Source organism: Chanodichthys erythropterus, chromosome 12 (genome assembly GCF_024489055.1).
Source record: "Chanodichthys erythropterus isolate Z2021 chromosome 12, ASM2448905v1, whole genome shotgun sequence".
Taxonomy (NCBI): domain Eukaryota; kingdom Metazoa; phylum Chordata; class Actinopteri; order Cypriniformes; family Xenocyprididae; genus Chanodichthys; species Chanodichthys erythropterus.
The window spans coordinates 57118907-57131750 of NC_090232.1; the positions used below are offsets into that span (position 1 = coordinate 57118907).

At 34.9% G+C, this 12844-nt stretch overlaps 1 protein-coding gene across 8 annotated transcripts in view; it reads right to left on the reverse strand.

Annotated features, from left to right (window-relative positions):
* chst10 (carbohydrate sulfotransferase 10) overlaps positions 1-4342 on the reverse strand; it is a 155879-nt gene extending 151537 nt beyond the window's left edge. For all 8 annotated transcript variants that reach the window (XM_067403667.1, XM_067403665.1, XM_067403662.1 and 5 more), the window contains exon 1: positions 4134-4342. The gene's annotated coding sequence lies outside the window, so the exon portion shown is untranslated. The remainder of the gene's footprint in view (positions 1-4133) is intronic.
* Positions 4343-12844: the final 8502 nt, after the last annotated feature.

Sequence of the window (12844 nt, forward strand, 5' to 3'; positions counted from 1 at the left end):
AATGCTTTTTAATGCCCCGCGGATACCCCGTTATTGGCTCAGACACCTCAAGAGGGTGTGACAACTTCACACTTTAAAATCACTGATCACAAGATCACACCCCCTTTCCTTTTTTTCCTGTACTGAAAATGCTGATGTGAAGATGATGCTAAGAAGCTTCTAAGGAACCCCAAGCTTGTGCCAGGCTTTGGCCTAGACCTTCCATTCACCAAAGATCCTTTGAATCCAACTGGTTCTCCATCACGACAATATCAGCAAAGATTCAACAGGAGCCTCCACAAATTGCATCAGGACAGTTTTAATTCAAATGGGTGAGACATACAAGCATCAAACTTAGTCTCATTATTTGATACCCTTAGTATCTTTACCCCTTTTAAAGAAAGGCCTGTTAAAATTAAACTGATGGTTTGCTCAAGGCTGTTGATCTGCAAACAATGCTGTAACTTCTTGCTTTCCTGTATTCTGCTTCAGCTCTCTCTTTCCCTTGGTAAACTGTATGCATGTATGTGTGTGAATGTTAGAGTAGTTAAGTGTTTAATCTAGTTAATAAAGTCTTGTTCATGTCACATGTAAAGCTGTGTTTTATGCTCACATACTGGAATCCCTATTCATGCAGATTCTGACTACATGCTCTGAGTAGTACTGTAAGTGTTGTCACGATACCAAAATTTTGACTTCGATACGATACCTAACTTAAATATCACGATACCGATACTTAAACGATACTAAGGCAAAAACCTAAAACAGCAGAAAAAATGAAAATATATAACACATATGACAGAACTTCTTTCTTCTCCAGTGTGCTGGCTGATAATTCTGGATTTGAGCTTCATTGCCATGAAGTTAGAGTTAGATTTAATATCATTTTTGATGTTTATTATTTCCATGCTCAATAAAATTGTAAATTATTTGTTATGCTTTTTTTTTTTTTTGCATTTTGTAATGCTTTTGTCATGTTGTTTTTATACATGTAAGTGTTTTTGACGGTAAGATTATTGTAAAAATTAGATTACTGTAAATACTTAGTCCAATGTTATTAAAGCATAAATTGGTTAAAAATAAATGTATATACCCTTCACATATGTATGTATTTTTAAATTAATTGTATTTTTTGCAACCAGATATCACTTATTAGACTTAGACTCAATACACCTCAGGTCTGCTTGCATGAGTAAAATAAATAATAAACACTCATTTAATGTTTGAGAGCATAAAAATAATGCTTGTATCACACTAACCTGTCGCTCTTTATTCTTTGTACAAATCGGGATGTTTGTCGGCAAGATGCCTTAATTTGCGTTATTTTGTAACATCTTTTGCAAACGGGCTTTGTGGTGTCCGTGGGCTTGCCCTGACTGTCGGCAATGTAAGCAAAATAATGCCATATTTCGCTTCGTGCATCTGCTTTCTCAACAATTTGTGGACGGTCTGCAAGAGCACCTGTATATGCAGCCATACCTCTCGTTTCGTTACCATAAAAGCAGTTGCGCAGTTGAGAGGAATAAACGCACTGAATTTGCCTTTGAAGCAGCGCGCTGCACGCACACTGCCCCCTGCTGTCGCATTTTAGGAAATACAGCTGGCACTCAAAGTACCGGTACTAATAAAATGAAGAACCGGACCATTTTTAAAAGCAGGGTATCGCGATACCTTTCTAGTACCGGTATATCGTGCAACACTACTGTACATAAGATAGTTATTTCCCATAACCTGGAAATTAACATTTCTTAGAATTAATAAGCAATTAACACTGAATGTTCATTGGCCAAACACGTTAATTGATTGTAATATTAATTTTATTACATTAAGTTAATTTTATTAACTGCTCCAAATATTTATAATTATAATTAGTTATAATTAATTATCATATGTAGCAAATTAGCTCAATATAAATATGAATAATTAATCATAACTAGTAATAATTTGGCACCCCTGGCACAAGCTTGGGGTTCCTTAGAAGCTTCTAGTGTAAGGAAAAAACAGAACTAGCGCTGAGTTCGTTCCGTAAGTAGAACAGGGAAGACGTAGGACATACAGCGCAAGCTTTTTGAAGAATACGACAGTGCGGTTTTGGCAAAAGCACATGCAAGGTGATCATTTGTGTTTATAAAGCATATACAGTTGTATTTTTTTTCAAAAATGACCGATCGTTTCGCTAGATAAGACCCTTATTCCTTGTCTGATATCATTTAAAGCCCTTTGAAGCTGCACTGAAACTGTAATTTTGACCTTCAACTGTTTGGAGGCCATTTAAGTCCACTATAAGGAGAATAATCCTGGAATGTTTTCATCAAAAACCTTAATTTCTTTTTGACTGAAGAAAGAAAGACATGAACATCTTAGATGACATGGGGGGAGGGGGGGGGGGGTAAATTATCAGGAAAAAGTTTTTTGAAAGTGAACTAATCCTTTAAAACATGAGACAACAAACCCACTCGATTTAAATAGTCTGTAACAGCTACCGCAGTATCATTTGTTCACGAAAGGACTTGCTTTAAATGACTGTCGCACGCAACTTGAAAAAAGAAACTGTTGTATTGTGGTCAGCAGATGAGGTGCAGACTCGTTGGTAGCAGAGTAGCAGATCCAATTAAATCACGTCATCACAGTCTGTGAAAATGGTCCATAAAGTAGCCTAAATCAATTAAATTAAAATAAATTAGCATTAATTCTTATTAAAGCTAATAAGTAGTTCAGTCAAGAGTAGTAAGTGATTTTCTCTTTGTCTTTTGTTGTTTGATTAACAATAATGACACAGACAGGGATAAGTAGGCTATATTAGGCTGCTGTCACTTTAAGACCTGATGGACAGATCCAATATATTGACAGAATTTTCCCCCTAACTTTTTACTTTCACCTAAGACATAACCGGCTGTGAATACAGACAATATATTTTTGTGTGCATTTCACCATGTAGAAGCATATTAAGATGTAAAAGGTGCATGCGTGCTTCAGGTATGTGCTGTCTCAGACCAGCGTGCATGTACCAAATTCATTTTTCACGTCTTATTGCATTTGAAAAATTTAAAATCACTTTCTAACTGTTCCAAGTGAAGAAACGTTTTTCGAGTGCCAAAAGCTTGAGTCTGTGTCAAGTCCGAGTAAAAGCACATCCGAGTTTGTGACAAGTGTAAATCCATTAAAAACTGGATTCAAGTCCAAGCTCAAGTACCCCAATACTAGTTAATGCAATGCATTTTTTTTTTTTTTTTTCAATTAGTGCCATTCAACATGCTCTGTTGTTTCAGAGACATTAGTCAATAATTTACTTCAATATTGCAAACTTTGGCAAATCCAGCTGAGATTTTCTTAAGTGTGCATTTGTATACTCCATAAAAACATACTCTGTACTCTGAGTAATGGTCAGTCACAGTCATTGTGAATTGTGGACAATTATCCACAGAGTGGCTGTGCAGGTGGATATGTTTTAGTCACGCTAGCAGTGTCAGTAGGCCACTCATTTGTAATGCAGACATTAAGGTAAAAACCTTGCACAATGCACTACTGGAAAAATTACAAATACTGATTCATCTCTTTTTTTCTTTCTTTCTTTTGTTTGAAACTTTGCCAAAAAAAAAAAAAAAAAAAAAAAAAAGCTGGAAAATTGTTCAAAGATCTTTTATGCCATATAGTCTACGAGTTTGGAGCAACATGTGGCATGTTTTTTTTTTTGTTTGGGGGGTGGGGGGGGGACTATTTCTTAGAGGACATATTTCTTCCGTGGACCATATTTTTCGCCCAAATGCCATCTTTACTACAGTTACTGTTACCTGTTTAAACCCATAATAAATATGACTTGATAGGATAAATATGGTGAATGTCTGTAACAACAGTTTTACTGCAGAAAGAGTAAACTAAATTAATGTAAATTAATGGTAGAATAGATTGTGCAGAAGTGCTGCATTCCCTATTTTTAGTTTAGATAGGATATAAAGGTTTTCGATTTCCACATTGTGCTTTCATTACAGGACCCGGGCTAATAAAATGGCTAAACACCAGCGAGTCATCATACAGTTTTTATGATTAAATCAGAGAAACTGAACAAGGAACGGTAGATATGGCCGCAGAAGCGCAGGCCCACACGTCACCCAGAGTCATGTATGTCTACACATTCTAAACAACCTAATCCAAACCTTTTCAGTGCAAATCTTCTGTGTCTTCTGTCATCTCCTGTTATCGGGGATCCCACAGTAATTCGGGTGTTGTGTTCCGCTGAACATTAGCTGCGTCCGTAATCAGTCACTCGTTAACATTAACTGTGCTCTGTATATGAATAGAACATATTGTCCTATATGGAGAACGAGGGAATGAAAACAGATATTCTGGAATTCTGGACGCTGACGTAATTACAGTGCGCCAGAGAAAGCTTCTACTTCTTCTTCAGTGAATTTTATTGGCAGTTTGCAATCTTTGTGCATTACCGCCATCTACTGGACTGATCACATTGGGTCGTGAGGGAGAAGGAAGAAAAAAAAAAAAGAAAAAAAGAAAAAGCAGCCTCCAGAAGAAGACTAGTAATAAATAAATCAATAATAAAATATAACTCAATAAATATAATAAGCTAAATTATTTTTGCTAAATGTGTTTCTTTTAGGAACTCTATCACTGCTTTGGTAACTGCCTGTGTTTCAGGTAGACTCAACAGGTTGCTCAAAGTAACGGAATTCCTCGTTACCCTCTTAAATATTTCTCTCTCTTCAGAATACTGTCTACAGGTCAGAAGTACACGCTTCACGGTTTCTGTACAATATGGGCACATTCCTTTCTCATGTTTCCCTATTATACCGTTACGGGATACAGGAGACGGACACAGAGGTAACAGGTAATGCTTGGTTTATTGACCACAGTAGAGCGTGCAACAACGAACAGATGAGTGAACTGGTGATAGTAGAGTTTGAGCAGGTGATATGACGAATAGTTTTGCAGGTAGAAGTACGTTGGAGCTTGAAGATCGCTGGAGTTACTTGGAGCTGGCTGACACACACCCACACAGCAGACAGGGCACACGAAGGGAAGGAGAGACGATGGAGACAGGTGAGTATACGAAGGGGAGTCCTTAAAGGTACAATATGTAAAATTTTTGCAGTAAAATATCCAAAAACAACTAGGCTAGTGTTATATATTTTGTCCAGCTGATTACAAACAATATCTCTAATGTTTTCAACTACTTGTAAATCATGAGAAAATTCCCATTCTAAACAGTGACACGGGGCAGTGCAGTCGCCTGTCAATGACGTCAGTTACCTTTGTTACCGCCTTTACTGACGTAGAAACCACTTGACAACAGTGCCGTGGACAAATGCGGAAGTAGTTTCTAGCGTCCAGCAAACCACTAGCTTGCTTCAAGCAGTTCCTTATTTACTTCTTGCACGTTTTATGGTGAATTGTGTTACTTATTTATGGAACATAATTACTGTTTGCCATCTGCCGCTGGTTCTGTCGACAAGGACAGCTCCCGTAAACTCATGACCGGAAAAGCGGAAGCGGCGCCGGCGACTGTGTCATAATAAAAGTCCCGCTGCTCGTGAGGCGTGTGTTGATCAATCGCTCCAGCTCCTCGTTCAGCTCCCGCAACACTCGGTCCTGCTCTACTTCATACTACAGTAACGTTAATAATCGCATCCACGAACATGAGTTCTTCCAGACTCCAATCCCTATTCTTTTGCACCGTCCGTTGAGATGGAGACCACATGTCCCAAGTTTCCGCTCTAAAACTTGGCGTCATCAAACTACGCCTTTGTTTTGAATAGGCTTCTAGCGACCTCTAGCGGAAAAAAATATCACAAATTGTACCTTTAAGGTAAGCATCAAATTAAGTATATGCGAACGAGACCGGACATCGAGTGCTGTGTGCGTGTGTGCTAAATAGTGGTGCTGATGAGTGAGGTGATGAGGTGCAGGTGGCGGTGATCAGTACTCTGGAGACAGCGTGCGTTGTGATTGGGTGACGTTGGAATCTGACGTGTCTGTGACATATACGTAGACCGCTATCAGTCACTGCCAGTCAAGTGGGCCGCACGTCGAAAATACACGGTCAAGCCAGCCGCACTTTTTTTTAGTTTGCGCGTCTATTCCTGCACTTACGGTATGGGTGCTGGAAACGGTCTAAATGCATTTAAAGACGGCAGTTTCCTTTATACTCTTGCAGTTAACCATAAAAAGGGCAAGAACATAACGAGACAAAAGATAAGTTATGTATTGCTTTTTCCCCATCTTATTATGACTCAAATATTTTTTTATATAAAAAAAGTATTTTATTTTCAAATATGTTCTTTGTATATGTGCTATACATCATATGTTAATGTTAATATTAATGATAATTAATATGAATCATTCATTAATTAGATTTTTGAACTTATTTTTTATTATTGATTTTAATGTTTTATATATATTATACATTAATTATTATACAATATGAATATTAATTAATGTTAAATATTTTTTATGCATAATTTATTAATTTTATTACATTTTTGTTGGATTGTCATTTTACTGTACAGTTTGGGAGAAATTTAAAGTTAAACTCACATACAATATCAAAGTGCATTCAAGCACTTGCACTGTGGCTCATTTTCAAACACTCATAAAAACCTTTTCTTTATAGGTTTGCTCATTCTGTCAACTGATATTTATTAAGGGGCACCCTGGATATTACTGTACTCATTGTCATATCATTTTACTGTACAGTTTGGGAGAAAATTGAAGTCAAACTCACCCACAATATCAAAGTGCATTCAAGCACTTGCACTGTAGCCTATATTCAAACACTCATAAAAATATTTTCTTTATAGGTTAGCTCATTCTGTCAACTGATATTTATTAAGGGGCACCCTGGATATTACTGTACTCATTGTCATATCATTTTACTGTACAGTTTGGGAGAAAATTGAAGTCAAACTCACCCACAATATCAAAGTGCATTCAAGCACTTGCACTGTGGCTCATTTTCAAACACTCATAAGTGTCTTTCCTTTATAGGTTTGCTCATTCTTTCAACTGATATTTATTAAGGGGCACCCTGGATATTACTGTACTCATTGTTGTATCATTTTACTGTATAGTTTGGGAGAAAATTAAAGTCAAACTCACCCATTATATCAAAGTGCAATCAAGCACTTGAACTGTGGCCCATATTCAAACACTCATAAAAGTATTTTCTTTATAGGTTATCTCATTCTGTCAACTGATATTTACTCAGGGTCACCCTAGATATTACTGTACTCATTGTTGTATCATTTTACTGTACAGTTTGGGAGAAAATTAAAGTCATACTCACCCATAATATCTAAGTGCATTCAAGCACTTGCACTGTAGCCTATATTCAAACACTCATAAAAATATTTTCTTTATAGGTTAGCTCATTCTGTCAACTGATATTTATTAAGGGGCACCCTGGATATTACTGTACTCATTGTTGTATCATTTTACTGTACAGTTTGGGAGAAAATTAAAGTCATACTCACCCATAATATCTAAGTGCATTCAAGCACTTGCACTGTAGCCTATATTCAAACACTCATAAAAATATTTTCTTTATAGGTTAGTTAACTCATTCAACTGGTTTTTATTCAGGGGCACCCTCGATATTACTGTACTCATTGTCATATCATTTTACTGTACAGTTTGGGAGAAAATTGAAGTCAAACTCACCCACAATAGTAGTAATTAACCTACACCAAACGTCAAAAAGTTTGATTGATGACCTCTGACCTGACCTTTGACCTGACATTTGACCTTTATGACCTTATGAATTATGATATTAGCCCTCAGGATATTTCCCCTCCCTCAAAGGTTGACCTTTGACATGGGGTATGAATGTGTCCATTGATTCCCGGGATTTTTGAAATACCTACGGTGTTGACCCCAGGGTCATTAATGATGTGGAACAAATGGATAATTTTTGAACTATGACCGTGCAAATTGGACATCCTGAGGTTAATTTTCGGGTGTTGAGGGTAACACATGTGTTGAGCAGATTTATTGAGCAGATATCTGTATTCTGGCTCATCTCTGCGTATGTGACAAAAATAAGATTTTAATGAAGAAACAGCCAGATCAAAATAACAAAAGAATAAACATGGTACATTTTATAAAATAGAACACACACACACATACACACACATACATACACGCATTTCAAAAAGTGAAAAATTCATATCTCCAAAAGATTATAACAAGATTGTAATAAGAAAATTTATTTTTACTAAATTTAATGAGATATTTATTTATTATAGTTGAATTAAAACACGGAAAATGTTTTCCATTCATCATTCCACACATCATTCCTCCAGCAATGATGTTGGGTTAACAATTGCTTTTAGCTTGAAATATAAAACACCCAAAACGTGGACATATAAGTAAAGGTATATTCATTTTAACAAGGCCGACGCAAAAGGAAATTTATGTGTAGACATGTCCAGACATGTTGGGGTTTCCATGGTTTATGTAGGGTCTACATAGACTTATTTATTTTTCTGTATAATCTGTCCTCATGTACCGTAGTAAACGTTTTCATCTTTATATTTTCAAAAATATCATTTAGTATAATTTTAAAAGGTGTTTTGCAAATGGGGGTACATTTTTGTAGTTAATTAAAAAAATCTAAAAAAAAAAAACATTTTGCTTTTAGTTTATACTGAAATCTAAATCTCTCTCTCTCTCTCTCATACACACACACGCACACACACACACACACACACACACACACGGACACACGGACACACAGAGCCTTGCATAAGACTCAAAAGTGAAAAAACATTTGTATCTCAAAGTTTCTAGCAGACTGAATAATAAAAACACTTACTAAATTTACTGAGACTGATTATTATAGTTTATAATAAAATAAAATTAAATTCAAATTCAAATAAATGAAAATAAAAATATCTTACAGTTTTTAGTGAGTAGGGAAACGTGTTCCTTCTTGATGTCCTTAACACTAAATGGTTTTCTCATTGTCTCTCCAAGTGACTTGCAACAATGCCTGATAGTGTCAGAGACAGAGGGGGGAGAGCACTGGTCAGTGGGGGTTCATGAAACAATATTTTGTTCAAGCTAACTTTTTAATTTTAAAGCATAAATGTAAAAGTTTAAATCTCATCTTTTAAAATGAAACAATTGTTCAAATGAAATCTTTTTAGTTTTTAAATTATATTTTTAAAGTCTTAATAAATCAAACTTTTGACATTTTATTATCAGTGTATGTGTAAAAATGTATGGGTCTCACAAGCCACACTGTGTAACATTTTCAATAATTCAATATGAAAATCACCAGGCATTTTCAGAGAGAAACAATGATTTCATTCAGACCCTGTGATGCCTCGGGTTAGTTCTATAAAAGGAACTTGTCTCTATTTTAAAATTAAATGATTCTTAATATAAATATCAAATATGTTGCTAAAAAAATATTTAAACAATTGAAATATAGGCTAAATGAAAATATAAATTAAAAAAAAATATATATATATATATTTTTTTTTTTAAAAAACTTACATTTTCAGAGAGCTGAAGAAGTAGTTCTCTTTTAGTAGTTCACAAGAAGTTAATTTTGCAATGGCAAAAAAGTAAAAATAAAACAAAAAGCATTAATAAAATAAAATCATTCATTAAACAGCCCCAGATCCTCCCAGGTACAAACTCCAGTGTGAATGAGAGATGGGAGGGTGGAGTCAGACAGATGAGTCTCTGTTACAGTGTGTGTTAAGACAGCTAACTCATTCCAGAGTGAATGTTTTTATTTCAAAGCACAATCTCAAAAGTTTAAAAAAGAGTCTTTTAAAATTAAAATATTGTTTAAATTAAATCTTTAAAGATTTAATAAAAAAATAAAAAAATAAATAATAATAAAAAAATATTCTTTTTCTACAGTATCAGGATAACATCTGATGCCAATGGTAGAAATGATTTTGCTTAAATTTAACCTAAAGTATACTTTTTATTAAACAACATCTGTTCAAAAACCTGTACATAGTCATCTTACATCTTATTTCTCAAAGATTCAAGTAGAAGGGTTAGGGTTAAGTTTTTGAGAAAACAGCATGTTAAAAACACTATGTTAACTAGAAATATTTAATTTGCTTTGATTAAAAAAAATAAATAAATAAAATCCAAACATGAAGGTATCTGTGTGTTTGACGACTCGCAGATGCAACTAACACGTCCCTGTAAAAACGAGGACTCGGCTTTGCTCTTATTTAGTTGCATTAAGTTGCATCTTTAAAAAAAATCACTATGCATTTTCAGAGAGGGACCCTCAACAATCATTAATGATGGCCTCTGGATATAGGCTGATGAGGTGATTTACAGATCAGTCACTTCTCTGTGCTGAGCCTGTCTGTTGCACTAGCAGGACACATGCCCCTTTGGCCCCCAACAATTTTGCATGGGTGTTAAACACCCTACTGGTAGTCATTTATTTCAACTGTGTTAATTTCAAAACAGCATTTTTAATCGAGTGAATCTACACATCTGAGGACTTTCAGAGACATCAGGATCAGTGGGTCTCATGAGAATATTTAATTGTGCTTAAAAACCAAAGATCAGGCCAAATCCCCTACATGACCACGTCCACATCAGACACGGTGCTTGAAAATATTTGTTTATATTTAAAAAACCTCACATGTAAACGTACATTTTTTTAAGGTGACGCATGTCTCATAGATCTATATGATTTATTTATTTCTATACCTTCAATTCCTAATAAATATAAAGTAAACAAAAAGAATACTGCTAACAAATATGTTTGCGGCAATGTTTTGAACAAATAGATTACTTTATTCCAAACAGTTCCTCTCACAATGAAACCATTAAGGATAGCCAAAGGTTCATGAAAATGACACATTACTACGTAAGATATGTAAGATAGTTTTACCAAAAATCAAATACTGAATTACATGTAAAAAAAAAAAAAAAAAAAAAAAGATAATAAGATAATAAGATAATATTGTTTTAAAGTTTTAATAAAAAGTTAAAAGCAAGCGTATCTTCATACCATGTGTTCTGACACAATTTTTGCATTATAAAATTCACGGTTGTTATTTCTAGGTTCATGCTACCATTATCAGCCTGTTAAATATGAAGTTAATACATGATGAAACAAGAGAATCATGTTACCAAATTCTTTTGACACAATGTTTTTAAGAAATATGTTTTTGTTTGTTTGTTTTTAAATACAACTAAACCAGATAACACAATGTTTTTCTTTTGACAGACTATTAGACAAAAATGATTTTCCCCATGGTGTTTGAACAGGCCTTATTTAAAAGTTTTGGTCATATTCAACATGCATTATACAATATTTGTACCTTAGTATCAAGGGTCCACACCATGATGGTTTTAATAATGCTTTAGATCAGAATCCAGATTTTGGCACGCAACATGCCATTACATAGTTGTACCAGTGTACAAGCGTGTCTCAACTGTTTATAACAATTTTTTTAGACTATAATTTTTTATTCAAACGATAACTGAGACATATCTAACCATTGCGCTGAAAGCTATGATTTCATCCAGTTTGAGATGGGTAAACAAAGTTACACACTGTAGTAAAGTTATAGATACATCTCAAACATGATCTTTGTACAAATTAAGTGAACATGATAAATTCAGTAAGTAAGAAAGCATCAACATCATGCAGGGCTGGACTGGGACAAAAAAATGGCCCTGGCATTTTTGCTCAGACCGGCCCACCACAATCGGTCGGACACCACCCACCAGAGTATTACAATTATTTGGTAGAGTTATTAAAAGTACACTTAGTAAGAGTAGGATTTCTAGATGGACAATGTGCTCCATGATATAAAAGCTAACCCTTAGAACGTGGATGTAGAATACTGATAATTCTATAAAGATTTTTTATTTTTTTTTCTCAATGAAACAGACAGCAGAAAAACTATAATTCACAATTACAAATATACTTTGTTTTAAAGAGCACAAACCCCTGTTTAAGAATCAAACATTTACCTCTCATTGTTTAGATACTCCCCATTAAAAACAATGAAAAAGAAAACTATACTACCAACTTACTCACAAAAAACGTCCTAATAAAATGATAAGAATGCTATATTCACTTGCCATAAACAACCAAGTGTTCACACCAGAGTAATCGGGTACAAGAGCTAAAAAACATAACTTTTTATAGCCGAAAAGTGAGCTCTAGTAGACCATAATCACGACTAACAGCTATAAATAGACACCTATAGTCTCGTTGTGAAATAAACACATCATCAGTAATATTACATTATAATAATAACCTGATTTTTTTTTTTTTTTTTGGAAAATCAAATTGCATCATTTCAGGTTTTTCTATGAGAAGGGCCGTTACTGCATAAGTGAACTCTGATAGCTACAAGGGCACTGCTAACTACAAAAAACAGTGCAAAACAACTTTTGCTGTGCTATTTGACTTTAGCTGACTGAGTGACCAGTGCAGTATAGGTGACAGTCTGACTTTATAATAACGACGACAATTATGTTGTCTTATAATATTCATTCATTTAAGCATCATCGTCGTCGTCGCATCATGAGTCCATCGCTGTTAATCATGTAACTACCCTGCTTACCGCTTCTATTATACTCTCCTGCTTACTCTGTCCCTCATTGGCTTCACTGCTCTTCTGCCTTACAGGTCTCCTCCATGTTCTTCTATGTTCACCTGTTTTTGCACGTCAGGTACTGTAAGTTTGGAAACTGAAGCTATAGTAACCGCACTAAACATGCCTGTAATTTTTGCACGTTGAGGCATCAACCTCTACATTTTTTTATTTATTTTTTTTTTGCCCACAACTTCTCCGCACCCCCCTTGCACTTGCACTTTTGTTTCTCCATCCTCCTAATCCACGGATGTTCT